The sequence below is a fragment of the Ictalurus punctatus genome, chromosome 26 (genome assembly GCF_001660625.3).
Source record: "Ictalurus punctatus breed USDA103 chromosome 26, Coco_2.0, whole genome shotgun sequence".
Lineage (NCBI taxonomy): Eukaryota > Metazoa > Chordata > Actinopteri > Siluriformes > Ictaluridae > Ictalurus > Ictalurus punctatus.
This window is the reverse complement of record NC_030441.2, coordinates 13,433,316-13,453,825: the sequence shown is the minus strand read 5'-3', so window position 1 is coordinate 13,453,825 and position 20,510 is coordinate 13,433,316. Positions and strand designations below refer to the sequence as shown.

At 40.4% G+C, this 20,510-nt stretch overlaps 1 protein-coding gene and 1 long non-coding RNA gene across 5 annotated transcripts in view; both read right to left on the bottom strand.

Annotated features, from left to right (window-relative positions):
• atf7ip (activating transcription factor 7 interacting protein) overlaps positions 1-9,902 on the bottom strand; it is a 55,695-nt gene extending 45,793 nt beyond the window's left edge. For 3 of the 4 annotated variants that reach the window (XM_017457148.3, XM_017457154.3, XM_017457155.3), the window contains exon 1: positions 9,672-9,886. The gene's annotated coding sequence lies outside the window, so the exon portion shown is untranslated. Of the gene's footprint in view, positions 1-9,671 lie in introns of all 4 variants that reach the window. The other variant, XM_017457156.3, reaches the window with a different exon arrangement.
• Positions 9,903-12,182: 2,280 nt separating this feature from the next.
• Positions 12,183-13,930, bottom strand: LOC108258512 (uncharacterized). The gene is made up of 2 exons (XR_001810686.3): positions 13,811-13,930; positions 12,183-12,530 (listed from the first exon to the last, which is right to left on the bottom strand). It is a non-coding gene; the product is annotated as an uncharacterized LOC108258512 (long non-coding RNA).
• Between the last annotated feature and the right edge of the window lie 6,580 nt (positions 13,931-20,510).

Genomic DNA, 20,510 nt, shown 5'->3' with positions numbered 1-20,510 from the left:
GCTTAGCTGACACCTAATGTGCAGCAAATGCACATGGAGAAATCTGCAGTAGCCTGATCATTTTCTGAATGATTTTTAATAGATATAGAAATCATGTTTAGGACTCTCATAAACCCTGGGCTATAAAAAATACTGATGAAGGACGTTTTTTAAAGGGTCATGAAACACTAAACTTCGTTTTCTGAGATTTTAACAGAGGTGTTTGTGTCACACATCATAAAAGACAATGTTAGTATCCATTAATTTTAACTGTAGCTGAAACCTGGTTAATTTTTAGAGATGCTGCCAGGGCTAGAGTCTGGCTGCGTGCAGGTGATTGACTCGATTACTGACGCATTGAAATTATTTGTGTGTAGCAAGCATTTTTCTACGAGAATTGGAGAAAGGTGGACTTCGGCTTTGCTCATGAAAGCTGTCTGCATCTAGACAGTGATGCCGTACCAAGTCCCGAGGACTTTTCCATCCCTTCAAAGGAGATATGTGTCTAATTTTTAACCATAAGTTTCACTTGCCTTTTGCGCTAATTAACCGCAAAAAGCTCCATGGCCCGCCAGCTGGCCGATTGGAAAGCTAAGATTCTTTGATTGAAATGATAAACAGTTTCAAGATAGAATCACAACAGCAGCTACAATCAAGATCTCTGTCAGACCACCAACATACAAACAAACACTTACAAAACTGCAGCAACTCGCCCATGAAGTCTCATAGTAGTCCACTGATCGAAAACATCCAGACAAATGCGGTCTTGTTACACTGGCCAAGGTCCAAAAGATTCAATCATGTAAAAATATTTAGTCCAAAACACATTATTACATTGGCAAATAATTTTATTTTTATATATATACAATATGTGTATAATATGAATATAAATGATTACTGGCAGATTACGGTGCCTAATCTTTCACATATTCTCCGTTGTAACTTCTGTTCGCTTGTAAATATTCCTTATCTCTTGACTTTTAACCTCTTAACTTTTCAATTGACACATCATTTGAACCAATAGGAGCTTCCATGTCCTGTCCTTAGCCTTCAATAGCCAATGAGCGTCCATGTTGAAGGGAAGTGCCTTTCCTTTGTGAAAAGCTCGGGCCTATTGCAACCAATTGTGTGGATGACTGGTTTTGGTCACCATTTCGACACTTCTCCCATCCGCACTGCCTCCAGTAAGTCCATGTTTTCCTCCACAGTCACGCCAGGGGTTAATGGTTCAATTAGATAGGGCAGAGGACCTGCACTGCTATCCATCGTGTCTCCATTTAACCCTGGGGTTTCAGGAGGAAAGAAGTCCTCCACCTCATCAGAGCCCTGCGTACTGCTGCCACTGGGAACTTCTATGTCACTAGCCTTCTTTATTGTGAACCTACGTGTTCAGAAGGTACGTAGATCTACATACAGAACCGTTTTTTTGGGCATCATTACAAATATATGCATCTATAGTGTGTCTATATAATATATAAACATTTAAAATAATATATGTACATTTATATGTATACAATTATATGAAATGACGATTTAATCTATATAATATGTGTACCAGGGCATTCAGTTACTTTTAAAGAGAAAAAAACAGTGTAGTCAGTGTGTCGTCAATGCATTTCATTGGACTTTAACTTTGCCAGCTATAAAAATCTTGCAATTCCTCCCACTTTACCACTGATATTTAGTGAGAGTCGGCATGGGCCACTGACAGATGACCGTTGCTCACCCCCCTTTTCCTTCCTTGCCTTGCCCTGCCACACCCACTCCCCTCCCTTCTTGTCCCAGCCATCCACACCCATTTAAGTTGCATTTTTCAAAAAGATTGTGAGGTAGACTTGAGCTGAAAGAGTGGGGTTTCATGACCCTTTAAATCCTTTGTCAGTATTTTTCATTAGTTCGCACTTAATCTATAAGCAAACTGAATGGCATGTTTCACTGAGTGAGAAATATAATCAATAATTAATATAGTGATGATTTCAAAATATTGGACATTAGTGGTGTATATAATATTATACATATTTTTATGGAAAAGCATGCAATATCGAGAAATTCTGACTTTTGTGCTGCAGGTGTCTTGTCAAATGTGTAAAAGATCGAAAATTGTGCAAATGTAATCTATTTCTAAAGAGGAAATTTGTCAAAAACATAAATAACTAGCATCAAGGGGCTATCATCAGGTGAGACTAAGACCATTTAACCAGTAATATATTTTATTACCATGTTACTTGTGAAGCAAGCGTTACATAAGATTAAAACAAGTCTACTTTGATTATTTTTGACTACCAGGCACATTCAGAACACTGATCTATATTAATCTTAAACGATATACTGCTTTACATAGCATCAGCAGTGGCGCTGACCTTTGATCATAAAAATGGGCCTTGCTCCAATTTAATCCTAACTACATTTGGACTGAGTGAGCAAAAGTATGATTAAGGGTTGTTGATTCATAGCCACCTGGCATGCTGGGCAGGAGTGAAGAATGTGTGGGTACTGTATTAGCAGTCTTTAGCTTAAACTCAGTGGGGTCTGTTTAAAAATCTGTCTAAATAACATTGGTTTTGAAGCTATACACATCTGTAGCATTGCAGTAGAAAGCCAAACCAGTTGTCATAAAGTCATTTGATGTTCGCTAAGAAATCTATTTTTGTACCCCTTGTTTGTGAAAGAAACAATAAAAAATTACGTTAATTCACCTTATACAAGTTTTTTAAAAAATCCACAAGCTAATAGAGAAATCAAGGTATGCACAGGAAAATGCAGCACAGTCAGGCTGTGCACCAAGGACATGCACAGTTATGCCCCTCCCCTTAGTGAACACAGTGAATGCAGAGGAGTGAGTGGAAAATTACTGGAGGATGGGCCATACCATTTTACACAAACTAGGGGGTGGGGTTTTTTTTGTTTTTTTGTTGTAGTGTTTTTTTTTTGTTGTTTTTTTTTTAAGATTAACAACAATATTTTAAAAATCCTAGCTGACCTACACTACACAAATACAATTTCATATTTTTAGGAAAAATCTGCAGCAAAATGTACATTTTAAAAACATTACTGAGATGTGACCAAGGAGTCAAACAATGAAATCTGAGCTGTGGTATGTAAGTTTGAAAGAGCAAGAAACAGCAAAAACAGTGAGAGACAAGGCACAATGCCCAGTCCATGTGCTACTGGAATACAGAAGCAGAAAACCTAAACGAAGGCAGGATAAAAGGATCAGAGTGCTGAAAGCACTGTGAAGTTGTGGGGTAGTGTGGCACGCAAACACTCAAACACTACTACTTATCATTGTCCTTTTCACTAACTAATCCGTACTAAGGTTTATTTCATTAGTTGGTGCTGTTTGAACAATTTTTTTTTTAAATAAATGAGTGGCATAATCATGCAAAAATCCAATGGCGTAATCAAACAGGGCCACTCTACATGCATCAACATGCATTATATTGGAATTCATGCACTCAGTATTTTAGCAAAAAATCAGGAGTTCAATCGTTTTCTGTTAATGACAAGTTGCCTTTGTGTCTCATTCATGAATAACCTATTAAAATTTTAATAATGTTGGGACCAAAATCATTTTGATGTATTCTGTTGAAATTTGTTGCTAATGAAATATTTGGTATCACCAAAAAATGTAAACATAATTCATTCTGAACTAGCAGACTATTCCCATGTACTTGTTTACCATCCAAGTACAAACAGTTAAGTATCACCTCATGACCAATAACCCATGTGGGAAGAGTACAAAAAGTCCATGCTACATCACTCATTGGTTTTTCCAAGGATTTGATCATTTTTAATTTGTGAACATTTCCAACCTCGGTTCAGGGCAGCATGCCAGACCAAACGGAGTTGGATGATGGATATGATAATTGCCCAAACTGTTTGGGACCTTGACAAGCAGCTTGACAAGTACCTTCATAGTCTTGCCCTAACTGCAGCATAATGCACCTCTCATGCTATGGAAATACTACTGACTATTACCTTGCTTTGATGCTGCATATTACAACATGGAGTGAAACACGCAACACAAATTGCTGCATAGCCCTCTAGAAATAATAAAAATAAGCTGCTTTCCTGCATTGTTGCAGCAAACAGAAACAGAAATGGGCAAAAAGCTTAGCTGCTCAGCCATCATGGAAATGTAAGAGTGAAATGCAGTGGAGCTGGAAGCAGACACTGGCCAAATGCAGGAGCTGTTGGTGGTAAAGCAGTAGCCTAATGAAGAGAAGACTTGGACGAACTTTGTACAGCTGCCTCGCATACAGCAACAAAGTCCAGTGGCTTTGTTCAATTCTCTAACATTGAGGCCCACCTGGGCTGAAAGCGCTGCTAGTACACGTTCTGGGGGTTGGTTGCGGCTCAGCAGCAGCAGTGAATGAGAAGCAGGTTGAAATTAAGGCTGAGAATCTGCCACCTGACACAGCTAATCAGACGCCAAATCCATTTTGCCCAAACAAGTAACTGGAGTATTCCATAACGGAGCCATTTCATTAAAGAGTTGTTCATGTTTAAGAACACATTGAAGCTGTGATCTAATAACAGCATGCATACTGGGTACAGTGGCAGATGCAGAAGGCCTAGGGCTGAGCTCAATGCTTCTCATAGATAGACCAGTGGTCTCACTAGTGGTACAGGCTGATGAAGATCTGCACTGCATACACGCTGGGCACAGAAATCCTTCAGGCAGTACTCCAAGCTATGAGAGCCATAGCAGTGTAATTCACTGGGTCTGTTAATGTTAACAAGTAGTCAAGTTTGGCTCACTCAAATACCAATGCCAGAGCCTGGTTAAAAAAACAAAACAAAAAAAAACACGAGTACCACCTGCCAGTACCTGGAGAGATCTTTGGCACACAGACCAGGAGGAACTAGATGATCATGTCTTTTTGTCTGCAACACAAACTAAATGTCAGCTTACTTTTAGCTGCCCCTGTCTGCAGTCACATTCTTCCTGCTAAGTTATGTTTCAGAAACAGCAGACAGAGAGAGTTACACAGGCTACAATCTAGGCCATGTTTGTGCCACTGCAACAACGTAGACCACAAAGGTGATTGCATGCAGGTTGTGACCAAACGTCCAGAGCAAGAGTCACTGAAGATGCCAGAGGACATTTCTGAAAATGCATGGTTGATCTGGGCTGGTTTTCCTCCTGCAATTTAAACATTCTAGTTTGATAACATCAGATTAGTGGGTCCTGACCACACTGTCTGCTGTCTAAAATCCATTTTATCACACTGCAGTTGCTGTGGAGCAGAGTCAATTCCACAGTTATCACATGAGTCGAGTGACATACCAATTCAGTCCATCTCTTAGGGTTTGCTGTAGCATCCGGGGTGTTTACAAAGTGTGTACGAGTCGCCTTAGTGCCCCTGCAATGACAGGGTCTGCGTGTACTCTCTCTTCATATGTGACAACTAAACAAAGCTCCTGATCTCGTATGTGGAAGATTTGGGACAATCACAAAAGAGACTGTGCCGTGCCACTTGCAAGCCATGTGAATCATCCTGAGAGGCGCTGGAGTTGTCTCGATTATGGAGGCAGTCTGTAAATTGCAAGAAATCTGCAGATCTTATAAACATGGCCGGGATGTTGGAAGCAACAACCCAAGTAGTGAAAGAGAATACTACACCTCAATAGTCGGTAGTAATTTCGAAAGTCTGTGCATATGACCGAAGGTGTGGGACCACTGCAAATTTTGAGGTGCCATTGAAGGTTTCTCTCTGAGAAAAAGGGAGGAGTAAGAACAATTGCCTCCCAGCAAGCATTGCTGAGGTGGGTGAATGAGCTCTCAAAGTGGGCAGATGCACACCTTCTGCATCTAAGAGCTTGCAGCAAGCCTGTACCTGAGAATTGGCAGCAGGTGATCTGGCTAATTTAGAACAGGAACAGTAGATCCACAGTCAGTTTGTTTGCGAACAGATTCAATATCCAATGTGGTTCAGAGGCAGGGCAGAAGTAGGGACTTTGGGCCAGGGTGTGTCAATGCACCACTGGCCAAATCTACAGATATATGCTTTTCTGCATACATCTACAGCACATCCAACAGACTATGTAATCAGTGAAGGCCAAATCTGGCCAAACAGGCCATGGGTTCTCCTGCTACCCATCAGACCAGACATGCTGACTAGACATGTAAGGGTTACAGTAGCACAGTAAAGCACACCTCTTGAAACTGAGTCTGGCGTCTGGGAGCCATTCCAGCATACTGGCATGTTCACAAGTGGTCACTTAGGCTCTTACTGTATGTGCTTTTTCCAACTAAGGGCCAGTTGTATGCGAGCAAATTTTTCCCTATAGTGTGCAAATTTTTTTCTTTTTATGTATCATTTTGTATTATCAATCAGCATACAGTGTGTGCATATGGGGACTAAAGTTCATGCAGGTCACAATGTAGCTGAACCCAGACTTCCTGGCATATTAATAAATATGTATCTTCTGTTGCAGATGAGTATGCACCCACGGCAGCCATGTGTTCTGTGAGGGTTCTCAAGCAGTACGTGGATGTGACAGTTAGCTGGTGGTGCCCAGTTGTTTGTGTGCTTTGGGGAGCAACATAAAGGGGTTGCATGCTCTAAACACAGGGTATTCCACTGGGTATTCCTGATTTTTCAGACATATCTGAACATAAGGCAAGAGAGTTCTTCTTCCATCAAATGCCACTCAACATGCTTGATCAATACCTGCAGGGCAGCACTCAAAGGAGTACCACTTGCAGACAATGGTAAAGTGGCAACATGCATATCATGTCTACCTTCCCAACATTTTAAAGATTGATTGCTGGTTCATCACACCCCATGTGCTTGGTGGTGAACATGAGCAATTGTCTTCCTCAATAAAGTACAGCATCAGAAGTTTTTATGAGGTTGCCCTATCAGGACATGTTAGGAACCCTTGGAAGGACTTTGATGTATGGACTCCAGTAGTCCCATGGAAACCCCCCCAGCAGGTCTGGAACATGAGTACAATAGAAGGCTACAAATGTGAATGTGGTTTTACTAATAAGTGGAGGACTGCCAGGCCACTTGGGTCAGTTGGATTGGACAACAATGGGCAAATGATCAGCAAGGACTTTTTATAGGATAAAACATGAGGTCAAGGTCACAGGGTGATGGAAATGCACACAGGAATACTCCACTAGGAATATTTACTTCCACTAGGTAATTACTTCTGCAAGGTCCACTATGTAATTACCTCTCCAATTAGTTATAGAAGCTTGGTTAAGTATGACAATTTCTTTCATAAAATATATGACTAAATGTTCAACACTTCAAAGAGCTGCCAGTCTATCTTCTACAGATTTGAAATATTTTAACTAATAGGTGGACTCACCATAGCTGTAGTACAGTTGCAGCAATACAGGGCCTTGGCACCCAGCTGGCTGTAAATGCTTTATTTAAAGGTGACTGTTTTACTTGGGCAGTTCCATCACAGTTTATTCTAAATTAGCCAAGTCAAACACCCACTGTTTAAAGTACATGGTACAACCCATAATTATTTATAGAAGGCAAATACTGCAATATTATTATCTTGCTACTAAGATACACCGATGGGCACTACCATTCAACCAAGTACAGTAGATACACCCAAGGATAATGGATTCAAGGTAATACAAATGAACATTTAAGCCCAAAGTATACTTAGTTTTTTTTATGTTTACTCTAGCGTATGTGCACAATCGTACGTATAGCCTTTCAAAGTATATTCCATTTGACATGTACGCGTACACAGGCGGTCGACGAATACACATTACAACACCTTGCACTACCCTGTTTACAACAGTAAATCAGGTCTACTGGTGTGAAGGATGACAACAAAGAAGAATCACAACACCACGAAGAACAATGGAGGAGAAAGACATGCTGCTTCACTTGTTGAAGAAATTTCAAACAAAGAAAGAGATGGTCTGACGTAGCCATCCACTGTTGTTCTAACTCGCACTTGTTTCCATCTCTTCCGTTTATTCCATTTTTTCTTAGACTGCCTTGAGAATCAATGGCACTGGGTCACTGTTGCCACCTTGTGGAACAACTTAATGGTGCAAAAGAATTAAATGCGCAAAGTACTCGCGGTTAGAAAAATCTGGCAGCATACAGACAGTACACGCATACTTTGATGACGAAATTTGCGTCACATGTACTGTACACTGTTCCTAGCATACGCATAAAAAGTGAAGTATACTCTGGACTTATCTTAAGGCTAGGCTTGCAGTAAATGAGTTATCATATCTAGAGTTAATAGCACTAGTAATGTATGATCTATTAATGCTAGATAACCACCAGAGCCGATGTGAAATACTTAGGGACCACCTTGAGCATATGTTCCTGCATGCCGAGATTTTCTCAAAAGGTCACATAGTGACATATGATGCAGTATTTTCAACTAATACTGACTCATAATGAAATAATTTCCTTTTCCTTTCTTATCTGTGCACATGTTGGATTACCCGATGTGTGCATCGGAGAATGTGGGCAACATGAGAACTTAAACATGGAAAAAAAAAATTTATGCCCTTGAAAATATTGACAATAGGAAAGTACAAATAATATTAAAATACTTAAATAGTGCAGATCTATCATGAGCGATGTTTTCCATATCAGCAATGTCCTGTTATGTATTCAGCGCAGACTGCACCAACGAAAACTAAACAGGGTCCTATTATCGCTGTTGCTTCACTGCAGACACTACAGATTCTCCCCAATGTATCGTATGCATACAGTTTATGGTCCTCCCATGAACTAGGCTCTTGTTGGTTTTCGACTGCGTTGGTTACCACAAATATCTCACATCGTGAAGTGCACACACCAAACAATAGCATGATGATTTGAAGCTAAATTTAAATGCGGCTTGAATATGATTTGAAAAAGTCAGATTTAAATAGGATATATTTTTTGCCTGTTCAGACAGTATAAGATTTTTCGCACTCAAATCAGATAGGCCAAAAAAAATTATTTGACCTGCCTTTCCAAATACAGCTTTATGTTATTCCTCTTGTTTTGTCATTCTTATTTGCTTTCCCATGGACAAGTGCAAAAGAACTGACTTTTTGCTAGGCAAATTTTATTCACAATTAGCGTAACAGCCACTAGCTGCCTTAGCTAGCTGCTGGTCCAAAGGACTCAACAGGATGGCAACTTGTTTCAAGGGGGCAGCACTTGAACTGGATGGTAGAACTTGTCATAATGTGGTAATTTAATTAGGTCATGATGTATTCATTTCATCAGGGCACAGTAATTATATGCTTTTGCACAAACACCATGTTATGTTTAATTCATAGCATTTCGGTATCATAATTAATCATGCTTTGGCATGCAATGACTTGTAGTCACTAAAAATGACTGGTTAGTTCCAATTAGAAACTGTTAAATATGAATTGTGCATTGACATGTGATCACTAAAAAATTACATCTAACATAAAAACAGATACATGTTGGAGATAAAATAAACATTTTAGAAAAAATAAATATATAAAAGTATAACAATGTTGTCCAGTACTGTAATCTCAAAACCTCAGAACCTTCCTACACCAGCAACAGGGTTAACAGTTATAGTCAAAAGCCATGTAACAGGCTGAAACTCAATTAAAACTAGCAGTAGATACTGCAAATTGATAAACAGTGATAAATAAGTAGTTCTATCAATTCGATTCAAAAACCGGCAAACCAAGTTAGTAAAGTGTAAAAAAAAAAAAAACTCACCCAGTGTTTTTAGACCGGCGATGCGCCTGTACTTTCACCGGTACCTCCAGAATGTCTTGAGCAAAGCGCCGGTCTTTGCTTTTGTTATTGTTTACATGCACTGATTCAGTTCCTAATTTGAAAGTGCCTGGCTTACAGCGTGATTCGTCAACGCGTAAGGGTGACGGAATTGCATACAGTCAGACAAACATACAAGTGGACTGACTGTAGACAGTAGGATTGTATGTGTGTGTGCGCGCGCGCGTGTGTATGTGTATGTGTGCGCGCGTGTGTGTGGCCGCGGTCTTGGTGAAACAGTGTAGACTCTCGAGCGTTGTTCCTCTCTCGCGCGCACGGCGTTACAAAGCCGAAAGGAGGGGGGAAGGACTGCGCGCGCGAGAGCGAAGAGAAAACGACTACCTCCTACCTGCTGTAAAAGAGTTAGCAGAAAAAAACCACCCTCTGACGCTAAATAAGCGAAATATCAACACAAAATAGTATGAATTGTTGTGAATTTAAATGTAGACTGATGTAAACGTGAATGATGTAATAGTTTGCGGAAGTAAAACTGAAATCATCTCATGTTTGCAGATATTAAACTTTGATTTTTCGCCGCGTTTTAACATAACGTAATATAAAGAAATGCTCGTGCTTTATTCGTAAATAGCCACATTAAATTGCATTGCCATTCAGGTTTACTGATACTAGTATGCTAACGATGCTCTATATAAAATATGTTTACATTTTATTTTTGAAATGATAGTTAACACTTATTCTTATATGTGCCTTTGTATATTCCAGCTAAACGCATGCAAGAACGACTTTCCTGGGATCGTTTCTCTGTGCCCGGCCCTTCCCCCACATCCACCCTCCTCCTCTCACACAAATCCCTATGCCACGACATGCGGTGGGGGAGGGGGGTTGTTGGGGAATAAATGACCAGTATCGGATCTACGAAAAATGTGGTCGTCATCGTGTATTCGGGGGTGGGGTGTAACTAAAATAAAGTGGATTTAGATCTGATAGCTAATAGGTTAAAAACTGCACATACAAAAACAAAAAAGAGAAAAGAAATATGTTTGTGGTGAGGGAAAAGGGGGAAGGGAAACGAGAGATGTGCGCGAGAAGAGGAAGGGAGGTGGGCGGGGCCTGTGCTTTCACAATGGCAATGCAAAATGTTCAAACAGCTCTCTAACATGTCTCAAATATACAGCATATATAATATAGTACCAGTTATAATAGATTAGTTATCACAGAACAATGGGCTTATTAAAAGTCTAGGTTGTGTGCATGGGTGTAATTAGGTTTGTCATGTAATTTTTTTATCACGTGATACATTTTATTTTGTCATTTTGAAATTCTATTGGCTAATGTGAGTGGGGAAAAAATAAATAAACAGATGACTAATCTCAAAAGACCAGCTGATTTTACCTCATTGGTTAATGTCTATGTTCATATTGTGCATGATTCATCCGTATTAATGACTCGTATCAAAATAATCTTTTCCATAATCTTCCATTAAAAGGCCTCTAAACATTAACAAAGATAAATGTATCAGTTTTTGTATCATACTGTCTTTAAAGCAATCTTGCTATATTGAAATTAGCAACACTGGGGGGACCAAGCACCTTCCGGAGAAATAGAGACATAAAAGTGCAAAGAAAATCATATGAAAGAGCTCGAATTAAAATTTGATAATAGCTCTTACTACTGTATATAGTCAGCCATTTTGTTTCCATGCCACGTTCTGTTAGTCTTGATGTGTGTGTGTTCTCTCTGCCCAAAATGTCTGCTAGCCTATTTACACTGCAGTTCCACCAAGGACCTCTAGGGGTTTTACATTTGTTGAGGGGTGGGGGGGTATATTTATTTTATTTTATTTTTATCACATGCTTATTAAGACCTGATCTGAAATGTGGCCCCAGAACTAAAAGTAATTCTTGTTTATTGTTCCGCTTGTTGCTGTCAGAAGAGGGGAAAAAGAGACACCCAGTATAGGCTATTATTTGGTTAAACAAGAACAGCGTGGACTTTGTTTGGTTACGCAGTTTTGAGTTCATCTTAACATTACAATTTCGCAAAAAAAATAATAACGTGGCAGTATCTGATTAAAAAGAACAACAAAAAGCAAAAAAAAAAAAGGTGTTGTTTTTTTGTTTTTTTTAAGTGCAGTTGAGTATGTGAATTTACATGCATAAGAAAACAACAAAATAGTCCTAAACATAGGGGCTGAAGAATATATATAAAGTGAAAAGCTGAATTGTATCATATGTAAAATGGTGAGTATACAGTCCTCCATTTTTTTCTGCTCTAGAATTTTCTGAAGCATACTCTCTGGCCACGCCCATTTCCCCCTCAAAGACGAGGGAGGGGCTGAGGAGAAAAGCGCGCGCGAAGCACACTACAGTCAGACTGAGGGAGGGACGAGGAGGAGGAGGAGGGAGGAAAAGAGCGCGAGCACAAACATGGCGACATTGTCATGACAGCCATGTAGAAAACGTCAAAACAGCATTTTTGTTTTTGTGCAATGACTCATTTAAACCATAACGAGTCTTTATTCTATTATGCAAACATTTAATGAAGGTTCCAACTTTAGATGCTGCGATTAAAAAGTTGTCACTTGACTGTTGTTTTCTACCACATTTTATGGCAATATGTTTAATGAAATTAGTAATATTGTTATATTCGTGTCAGTTTATTTTCGATATCTGCGATATTCGTTACACATCGAAAACCCGCGTGCTTCAACTGCCGTGATTGGCGCGTTTCACGTGGCGATCCAGTTTCCCGCGTTGGGCTGTGTGCCATCCTGTGGCCATGTTGAACAGCTTGGAGGTTCTGCTTATTGTCCTACGCCGCCCCCTGCTGGCGAGCATCTTTCTATAAAAAAAAACATTTTTATCTTGAGGAATGTTGAGCTCGTACACAGACCGTCACCATTATCAGATTTATGTGATTACCATGCAGATCTACTAAATTGTCATGTCAACAGCACATGTATGGGATTAAAACGTTTGAAGGGGAAAAAAAATCCTTATCCTTGCATGGAAAAAAGTTCTGAATACGTTCATATGCATAGCATTTATGAATGTCTTTCGCACAATAATTTGATTTCCTTAAATGTGCCAAGCGTTAAGCAGCTTAATAAATGCGGATTGTTCTTAGCTGTTGTGCATGTGCAAGTCTCTATTGTGTGTTACTTTAGATAAAAGCGACAGCCAAATTAGGGAAAATGCAATTTATTGCATTTCAACTGAACAGTACAAGTACCCAACCCTGGTCCTGGAGTACACCCTGTCCACCAGCAGTTCCTGAAAGTGCTTATTATTGAGAAAACCAGGGAGCACATGTTGTGAGTCAGTGTAGGGGAAACAGGAGACTTTCAGACATCCTATATTGCAGACATAAACTGATTCAGTGATGGCTGGGAAATGCTAATATCCCCATTTCATCTGTGCAGTTTATAAGAATGCTGAACATGCACATGCTTTCTTCACACAACATGACACGCAACATGCACATGCTTTCTTCACACAACATGACACGCAACATCCACCATCACAAGAAGTTACATGGTGCATCCATTAATATGCCAACTCCATTGCTCTTTTAAGTCTGAGTATAAATACCCCTGCTGAAAAAAAAACAATAGAACCCATGACGGAAATCCTTATGGTTTCCTCTACAAATACCATTACAGACTACCAGCTAAACATTAAAACTATTACCATCACTGGTCCTTAATGGTGTCCACTAGACATAACATGCTACCAATAGAAGGCAACAGATTACCAATAGAGACTGTGAGGGAAATTATTCATTTTTACTTTGTAATAGTTTTGTTCTTGTTCTATTTCATTCTCATCTGAGGATAACGCCTAAGAAGGCCATGTCATGTCACTGAGATCAGTACAGAATGTTTATCTACTTACAGAGACACAAACACGTTCTTCTGTTCAAGGTTCGTCTGTCCAAGACCCTGAAACAAAGCCTGTTTGAACTGCCTCAAACTGCTTCTTATCGGTACACAGAAGTGTGTCATGCTCTGCGTTTCATATATATAGTAGTGGTTTAGTACAAGCGCTTCAGAGCGCTCACATTAATCTATCCTGCTTTATTCTATCCTGTATTAACCATGTTTCTGTAATAAACCTTTTTACCTTCAGAGGATGAGTCTGCAAGTGTTGTCTAATTCCACGACAATTTGGCTTCTCCTGGCTGGGCTGCGTGAGTCTTTCAGCTTTACTGGACAACAAGCAAACCGGAGGACGCTCGTGGAAAAGTTTCATCCTGAAGTCCATGTTGACGCAAAGGCGATTTGTCCTTTATTGTGCCGAGCGAAATATCGCATTACCCCTGACTGGTAGGAATCATCAAGTATTTAGAATTAGAATTAGAATTTTATGAAGTCATTGTGTATTGCTGTCTCTATGGAAGGGAGTCAATGATTTAGAATTAGAATTTTATGATGTCATAGTGTATTGCTGTCTCTATGGAAGGGCGTCAATGATTTAGAATTAGAATTTTATGATGTCATTGTGTATTGCTGTCTGTGTGGAAGGGCGTCAATGATTTAGAATTAGAATTTTATGATGTCATTGTGTATTGCTGTCTGTGTGGAAGGGAGTCAATGATATAAGAAATGTGTGTATTACATTGAGAGAGAAGTATTACATGGAGTGATTTCTTATAAGAAGTTCAGGAACTTTGCCTCTGTGACGGCAGAAATATCAGTGTTTCTTAGATCACAGCTTCAAAACTAAGATATATACAGACGGGTATATATACAGAGAGAGAGATAATAACGGTGAAAAAATAGTTGCTAACGGAAAGAGTCCGGTTCGAGCAATGAATAAGTAGAGAGAGTACTTATTAAGAAGCGCAAGAGGAGCAGTATTTTTGCGGTGGGTTATTATTACGTGTCAGGCCCCATTGACTCATTCCATCATATCAGCGGTACGTGATATATTTATTAAATTTAACCCACAAGTAAATTCTACTGAGATTTAAATATATATATATCTATATATATATATCTATCTATCTATCTATATATATATATCTATATATATATATATATATATATATATATATATATATATATATATATATATATAATTATTATTATTATTATTTTTAAAGAAGGAAAGAGAAAACTGTAAGTCCTACCAAATTGCTGTATGTGGACTCGCCCTCACAGGTAAACACTTTTACATTCTTAAGGTTTGGGCAAAGTGTCACATTTCTGGTAGAATCGGGAGCAACGTATTCAGTAATAAAACACTGCGAATTAAAAGAAACCCCGATAACGAGTTCACGGTCACTGCACAGTATTAGACCTAATTTTGTCTTCATGTCCAGACAACTACTGGGCAGAGACTTAATGTGTGTTTTACACTTAAATTTTATGTCCTCACCTCAGGGAGTAAGAAGAAATGATGACTCATCATTGTAACTCTGTTTGTTAAAGAAACAGAGCTCTGTGTTTATCAATGGTCCAAGCATAACAAGCCTAGAGCATGTGCTCGTTTGTTGACGTTGGCACATGATAAGATGAAGGACAACTATGTAGATTTTATGCTGTCCTCTGCCCTTCATTGCACAGCGCAAGTGCATGAAGAAAGAGACTTTAATTTTGAGAAAGAATGGTTTATGGATTTCCCAGAAAGCGAAGAGCTGTACCTATGTTGCTGGAAAAATTTTGTGCATGTCCAGTCAAATTGAGTGACATGCAGTTGCGTGCATTTTTTGTCCCAGAATCAGCGCCTCACGTCTCATTAACCAAAATAAAGAACAAACAGTAGAAAGACGTAGGGCTGTGGGTCAGATTATATGAGAGTGGGAAAATTACACATTGGGAACAGAAGCCCACCTCCAACATGTGGTACAGCCTGACGCTGGGAATTTATTTAAAAAAAATTCTTTCTGGAAATGTGCAAGGTTAACCGGGAGGTTTGTCATGAAAATAGAATGTTTCTGAACCTTGGAACGAGCCCCACACCCCTAGAGACACACCCACAATTGAAGAAGGTGCCTCTCGGGCTGTGGGCCCAAGGGAAACATGACGTAGGCCTGATTTAAAAGTGCACCACCAGTCGTGATCACTCCCAAATCTGACTTTAGGCCCAGACAATCTCCATACCCTCTTAAATCAGAAGCTATTGAGGGCATTGGACCAGATTTCAATTCATTATTGAAGGTAGGGGTCATTGTTCCCTGCCTTGATTTGTCAGTGCGCACTCCAATATATCCGGTAAAGAAGGCAAGAAAACCCCCACAACCAGATGAATGGAGATTTGTACAAGATTTGCAAGCAGTTAATGCAGCAGTCAAACTGAGAGCTCCAGACATGCCAAATTCTTACACTATATTAAGCCAGGTTCCAGCAAATAGCGAATCGTTTTCAGTCGTAGATTTAGCTAATGCATTTTTAAAAAGTATATCTCTTGATAAAGACATACAGTTTCAGTTTGCATTCATATTTGATGGATGTCCTTACACTTTCACTCGCTTGTGTTTAAGGGAATTGAGAGTCACTAACATTCCCACCGTGGCCCCGTGTGTGCGGAGTTTGCATGTTCTCCCCGTGCTGCCAGGGTTTCCTCCGGGTACTCTGGTTTCCTCCCCCAGTCCAAAGACATGCATGGTAGGCTGATTGGCATGTCCAAAGTATCCGTAGTGTATGAATGGGTTTGTGAATGTGTATGTGATTGTGCCCTGCGATGGATTGGCACCCTGTCCAAGGTGTACCCCGCCTTGTGCCCCATGCTCCCTGGGATAGGTTCTAGGTTTCCCCGTGACCATGAAGGAAGGATAAGCAGTATAGAAGATGGATGGATGGATGGATGGATGGATGGAGAGTCACTAACGATATACAACCAAATGCTAAAGGACAGCTTAGCACCTCTACCACTTTCTCCAGGGCACAGTGTGAAACTGACACCATTAAATTGTTGCAGCATCTTGCCAAAGAAGGACACAAAGCCAGTCTCTCCAAATTACAGTATGTACGACAAGAAGTGAGATTTCTAAGGCATGACATTTCTGCAAAGGGAAAGAAACTCTCAACTGAAAGAGTATCTGCAATCCAAAAGATTCCCAAGCCTCGGATGAAGAAACAGGTTCTCTCTATCCTAGGTATGTGTTTGTATCGCAGAACTTTCATTCTAAACTATACCATTCTAGAAGCACCGCTCAGAGAGATGGCATATGTGACAGGTTGGACAGCTCATTCTCAGGTAAGTTGGATCCAGTTGCTACAGAGTTTCCCCCATGGGTATGTTCAGTAGCAGCAGCTGAGAAAGCTGTGATGGCATCCAGAGATCTGGTAGGTTACACAGAATTTAACCTCTTGGTTCCACATGAGGTGTTGTTACTCCTACTTGAACAGAAAACCTCACACCTGTCCACTCAATGGTGGCTGCACCATAACACTATACTACTAGACATGCAGAAAGTCACTATGAAACAATGTACTGTCCTTAACCCTGCTACTCTTCTTCCAACAGAGGGAGACGGAGAACCACATGACTGTGTCGTATTGACCAACGAATTCTGCTCTCATAGAGTCGACCTGAAAGGTGTTCTATTGGAAAATGTAGATCTGATCCTCTTTGTGGATGGGTCAGCGTCACGTGACCCAGAGACAGGTAAAAATCGAGTGGGCTATGCAGTAGTAACCGCACACGAGACGGTCTGTCAGAAAGTCTCCCCTCAAACCTTTCAACACAAGCAGCTGAACTGTATGCCCTCATAGAGGCATGAAAACATGTTGAGGGACAGTCAGTAAATATCTACACAGACAGTAGATATGCCTTTGAGGTAGTCCATGAGTTGGGGACAATTTGGAAATACAGGAACTTCCTGACGAGTTCAGGAACACACATAGCCCACCACAAACTAGTCTCTGAGCTGCTGGACGCAGTCCTACTCCAAAACTATTGCAGTATGCAAATGTGATGCGCATACTAACAAATTAGACCCTGTTTTCCTAGGAAAGTTTCAGTGGACAGTGCAGCAAAGCAAGCAGCTGCATCTATGGTCCCAAAACACACAAAAAAAAATCACACCTTCTTTACAGCTTTCAGACCTCCAAACACAGGCTACAAGGACAAGGAAAAGGCTGTGTGGCGCAAAGCAGGCTGCATGGTTGTTGACGGAGTTTGGCGGTGCCCCAAGAGCTGTCCTTGTCTTCAAAGTTGACGCATGGCAGGGACCATCTTTACAGTTTGTGCAACTCATAACATGGGTTGAGGTTTGAAGGTAGAGAAGGCCACGTCCCTACGTTCAAACAGGACATGGCACACCTTTTGTGAGCCATGCCCTTAAGTAGGTGGGTGAATATTTGGGTATTGAATTAAAGCAGCACTGTGCATATCATCCAGCTAGTGGTGGGGCGGTAGAGAGAGAAAATGGGACACTAAAAAACAGACTGAGCAAATGCTGTTCTGAAACAGGCTTAGGATGGGCTTAGCACCTTTGGGATACTGTTTGGGATACCTCCATACACAGGAATTGGACCTGTGACAGTTCCTCTTCCTGATGCTGCAGCATATGATGATGCAATGTTAAATTACTGTGCAACCCTGTCCTCTGCTCTGCACTCTATCCACAAGCAGGTAAAGGCAGCACTTCCAGCTCCAGCCACGAGTCCGCTGCATGATCTGAAGCCTGGAGAGTAGATCGTGATCAAGGACTTCCGCAGGACCAGGTGGAACAAGCCACGGTGGTCTGGGCCATTCCAGGTTCTATTTGTCACTCATTCAGCAGTGAAAGTCAACCAGAGAGCCACATGGATGCGTGCGAGCCACTGCAGGAGGGTGCCAGAGCCAAGCATTGAGCTCTGCATATACACACCCACATAACGTCACACGTCCCCTCATCATGCAGACACATAATGGTTATTCTATCATTGAACACAGGCGGTCTGCGATACGCAACCCTCCACAGGCTAGCGAGATGGGGTTTGATTGGCTGAACTCAGTACTCGGGGGGTGGGGCTCATGGATATTAACCATCTGTCTACCAATAGGTGCAATAATTCTTCTTGTCTTGCTCATTTTGCCTTGTATCGTTTCTCTCGTTCGGAGCAGTCTCTCACACTCGTTGAAATCACTAATGACCAAACGCTGATGTTGACGAAGACTGAGTCTTTGATGACCAATCTGACTTGTATCCTAAACCTGACTGGGTATCAGATCCTCCCAGCGACACTGACGATGACGACCAATTGACATCCATTTCACACCTATTGTAAATATTCCTTTGACCATGACGATTCTCATTTCACTCTAAGATAAGCTTGCTTGACGACAGGTTACTTTAAATCCGCAAAAACAGCCTTAGCAGTTTCATTATGTCTGTTTCATGATGAATTCAGTTGAACCGTGAAAGGTTTCTGAAGTTCTGATGTACTCATAGAATAGTAATTTCTCTGTTAATTTTAGTTATCATATTTTGTAATGATAAAATGGGGGAAATGTGAGGGAAATTATTCATTTTTACTTTGTAATAGTTTTGTTCTTGTTCTATTTCATTCTCATCTGAAGATAACGCATAAGAAGGCCATGCCATGTCACTGAGATCAGTACAGAATGCTTATCTGCTTACAGAGACACAAACATGTTCTTCTGTTCAAGGTTTGTCTGTCCAAGATCCTAAAACAAAGCCTGTTTGAACTGCCTCAAACTGCTTCTTATCGGTACACAGAATTATGTCATGCTCTGCGTTTCATATATATAGTAGTGGTTTAGTACAAGGGCTTCAGAGCGCTCTCATTATTCTATCCTACTTTATTCTATCCTGTATTAAACATCTTTCTGTAATAAACCTTTTTACCTTCAGAGGACGAGTCTGCGAGTGTTGTCTAATTTCCACGACAAGCCCCACAGGGATCATTACAGTTTCCATTAAAACCAATACAATTCCCATTATAACCATTAAACCCATTACAAATTCTATGAGGGGTTTCTATTGTTAGCAGGGAAAACATGCTTGCATTTAACAGTAATTGTAATTACCAAAATGCAGCAGCCTAAAAACTTTGTATGTCATTCAGTTCAAACGGTCAGGCAACACATTCCACTTACAGTTTAATTTCTATCCCTGGGCACCCGATCCATTTACCCAGTTTGGTTTACGCCACACATAAAGGGGCATAATGAGTTACTGTCTGTGTGAAATTTTACATTTTCTCAGTGTCCATATGGGTATCCTCTGGGTTCTCTGGTTTCCTCCCCATATCCCAAAATCATGCAGGTAGGTGGTCTTGGCTATGTCAGATTGCCCCTAGGTGTGTATGAATGTATTCCTGCCTTGCACCTAGTGTTCCTGAGAAAGGCTCTGTATCCACCACCAACCTGACCAGGATAAAGTGGTTACTGAAGATGAATGTGGCAGGAAGACTATATCATTGTCTCAAATGGCGTGTGTAATAGAACTTGGATATAGGATGTAGTGGTATAAATTTCACTTAGTGGCTGACGCACTAAGGAAGGTTGCTGCTGCACCTAGGGATGAACAGATTTACGCCTTTATCTTCAATGAGTCAACAGGATACTGTTGTAACAAGCTAACAGCTTGATGTGTGTTTGCCCAACTCTTCTTACTCTAGATACTAGCTAGCTAGTTAGCAACTAACTTTTTCTATTTCAATGACATAAACAAACGTAAGCAAGAAAGCAGTCACATTGACTAAATCCAATTAATTAGCATTACATTCTTACAGGTTTTTTGGCTCTGTTTCTGCTTTTTCCCTTTTGTACCGTCCCCCTCACCCGGGAAATAGATATGAATGCATCAGGATCGCCACTTCTTAATGATTTTCTGACATTAGTTACCTAACTCAGTTATGTAACATGC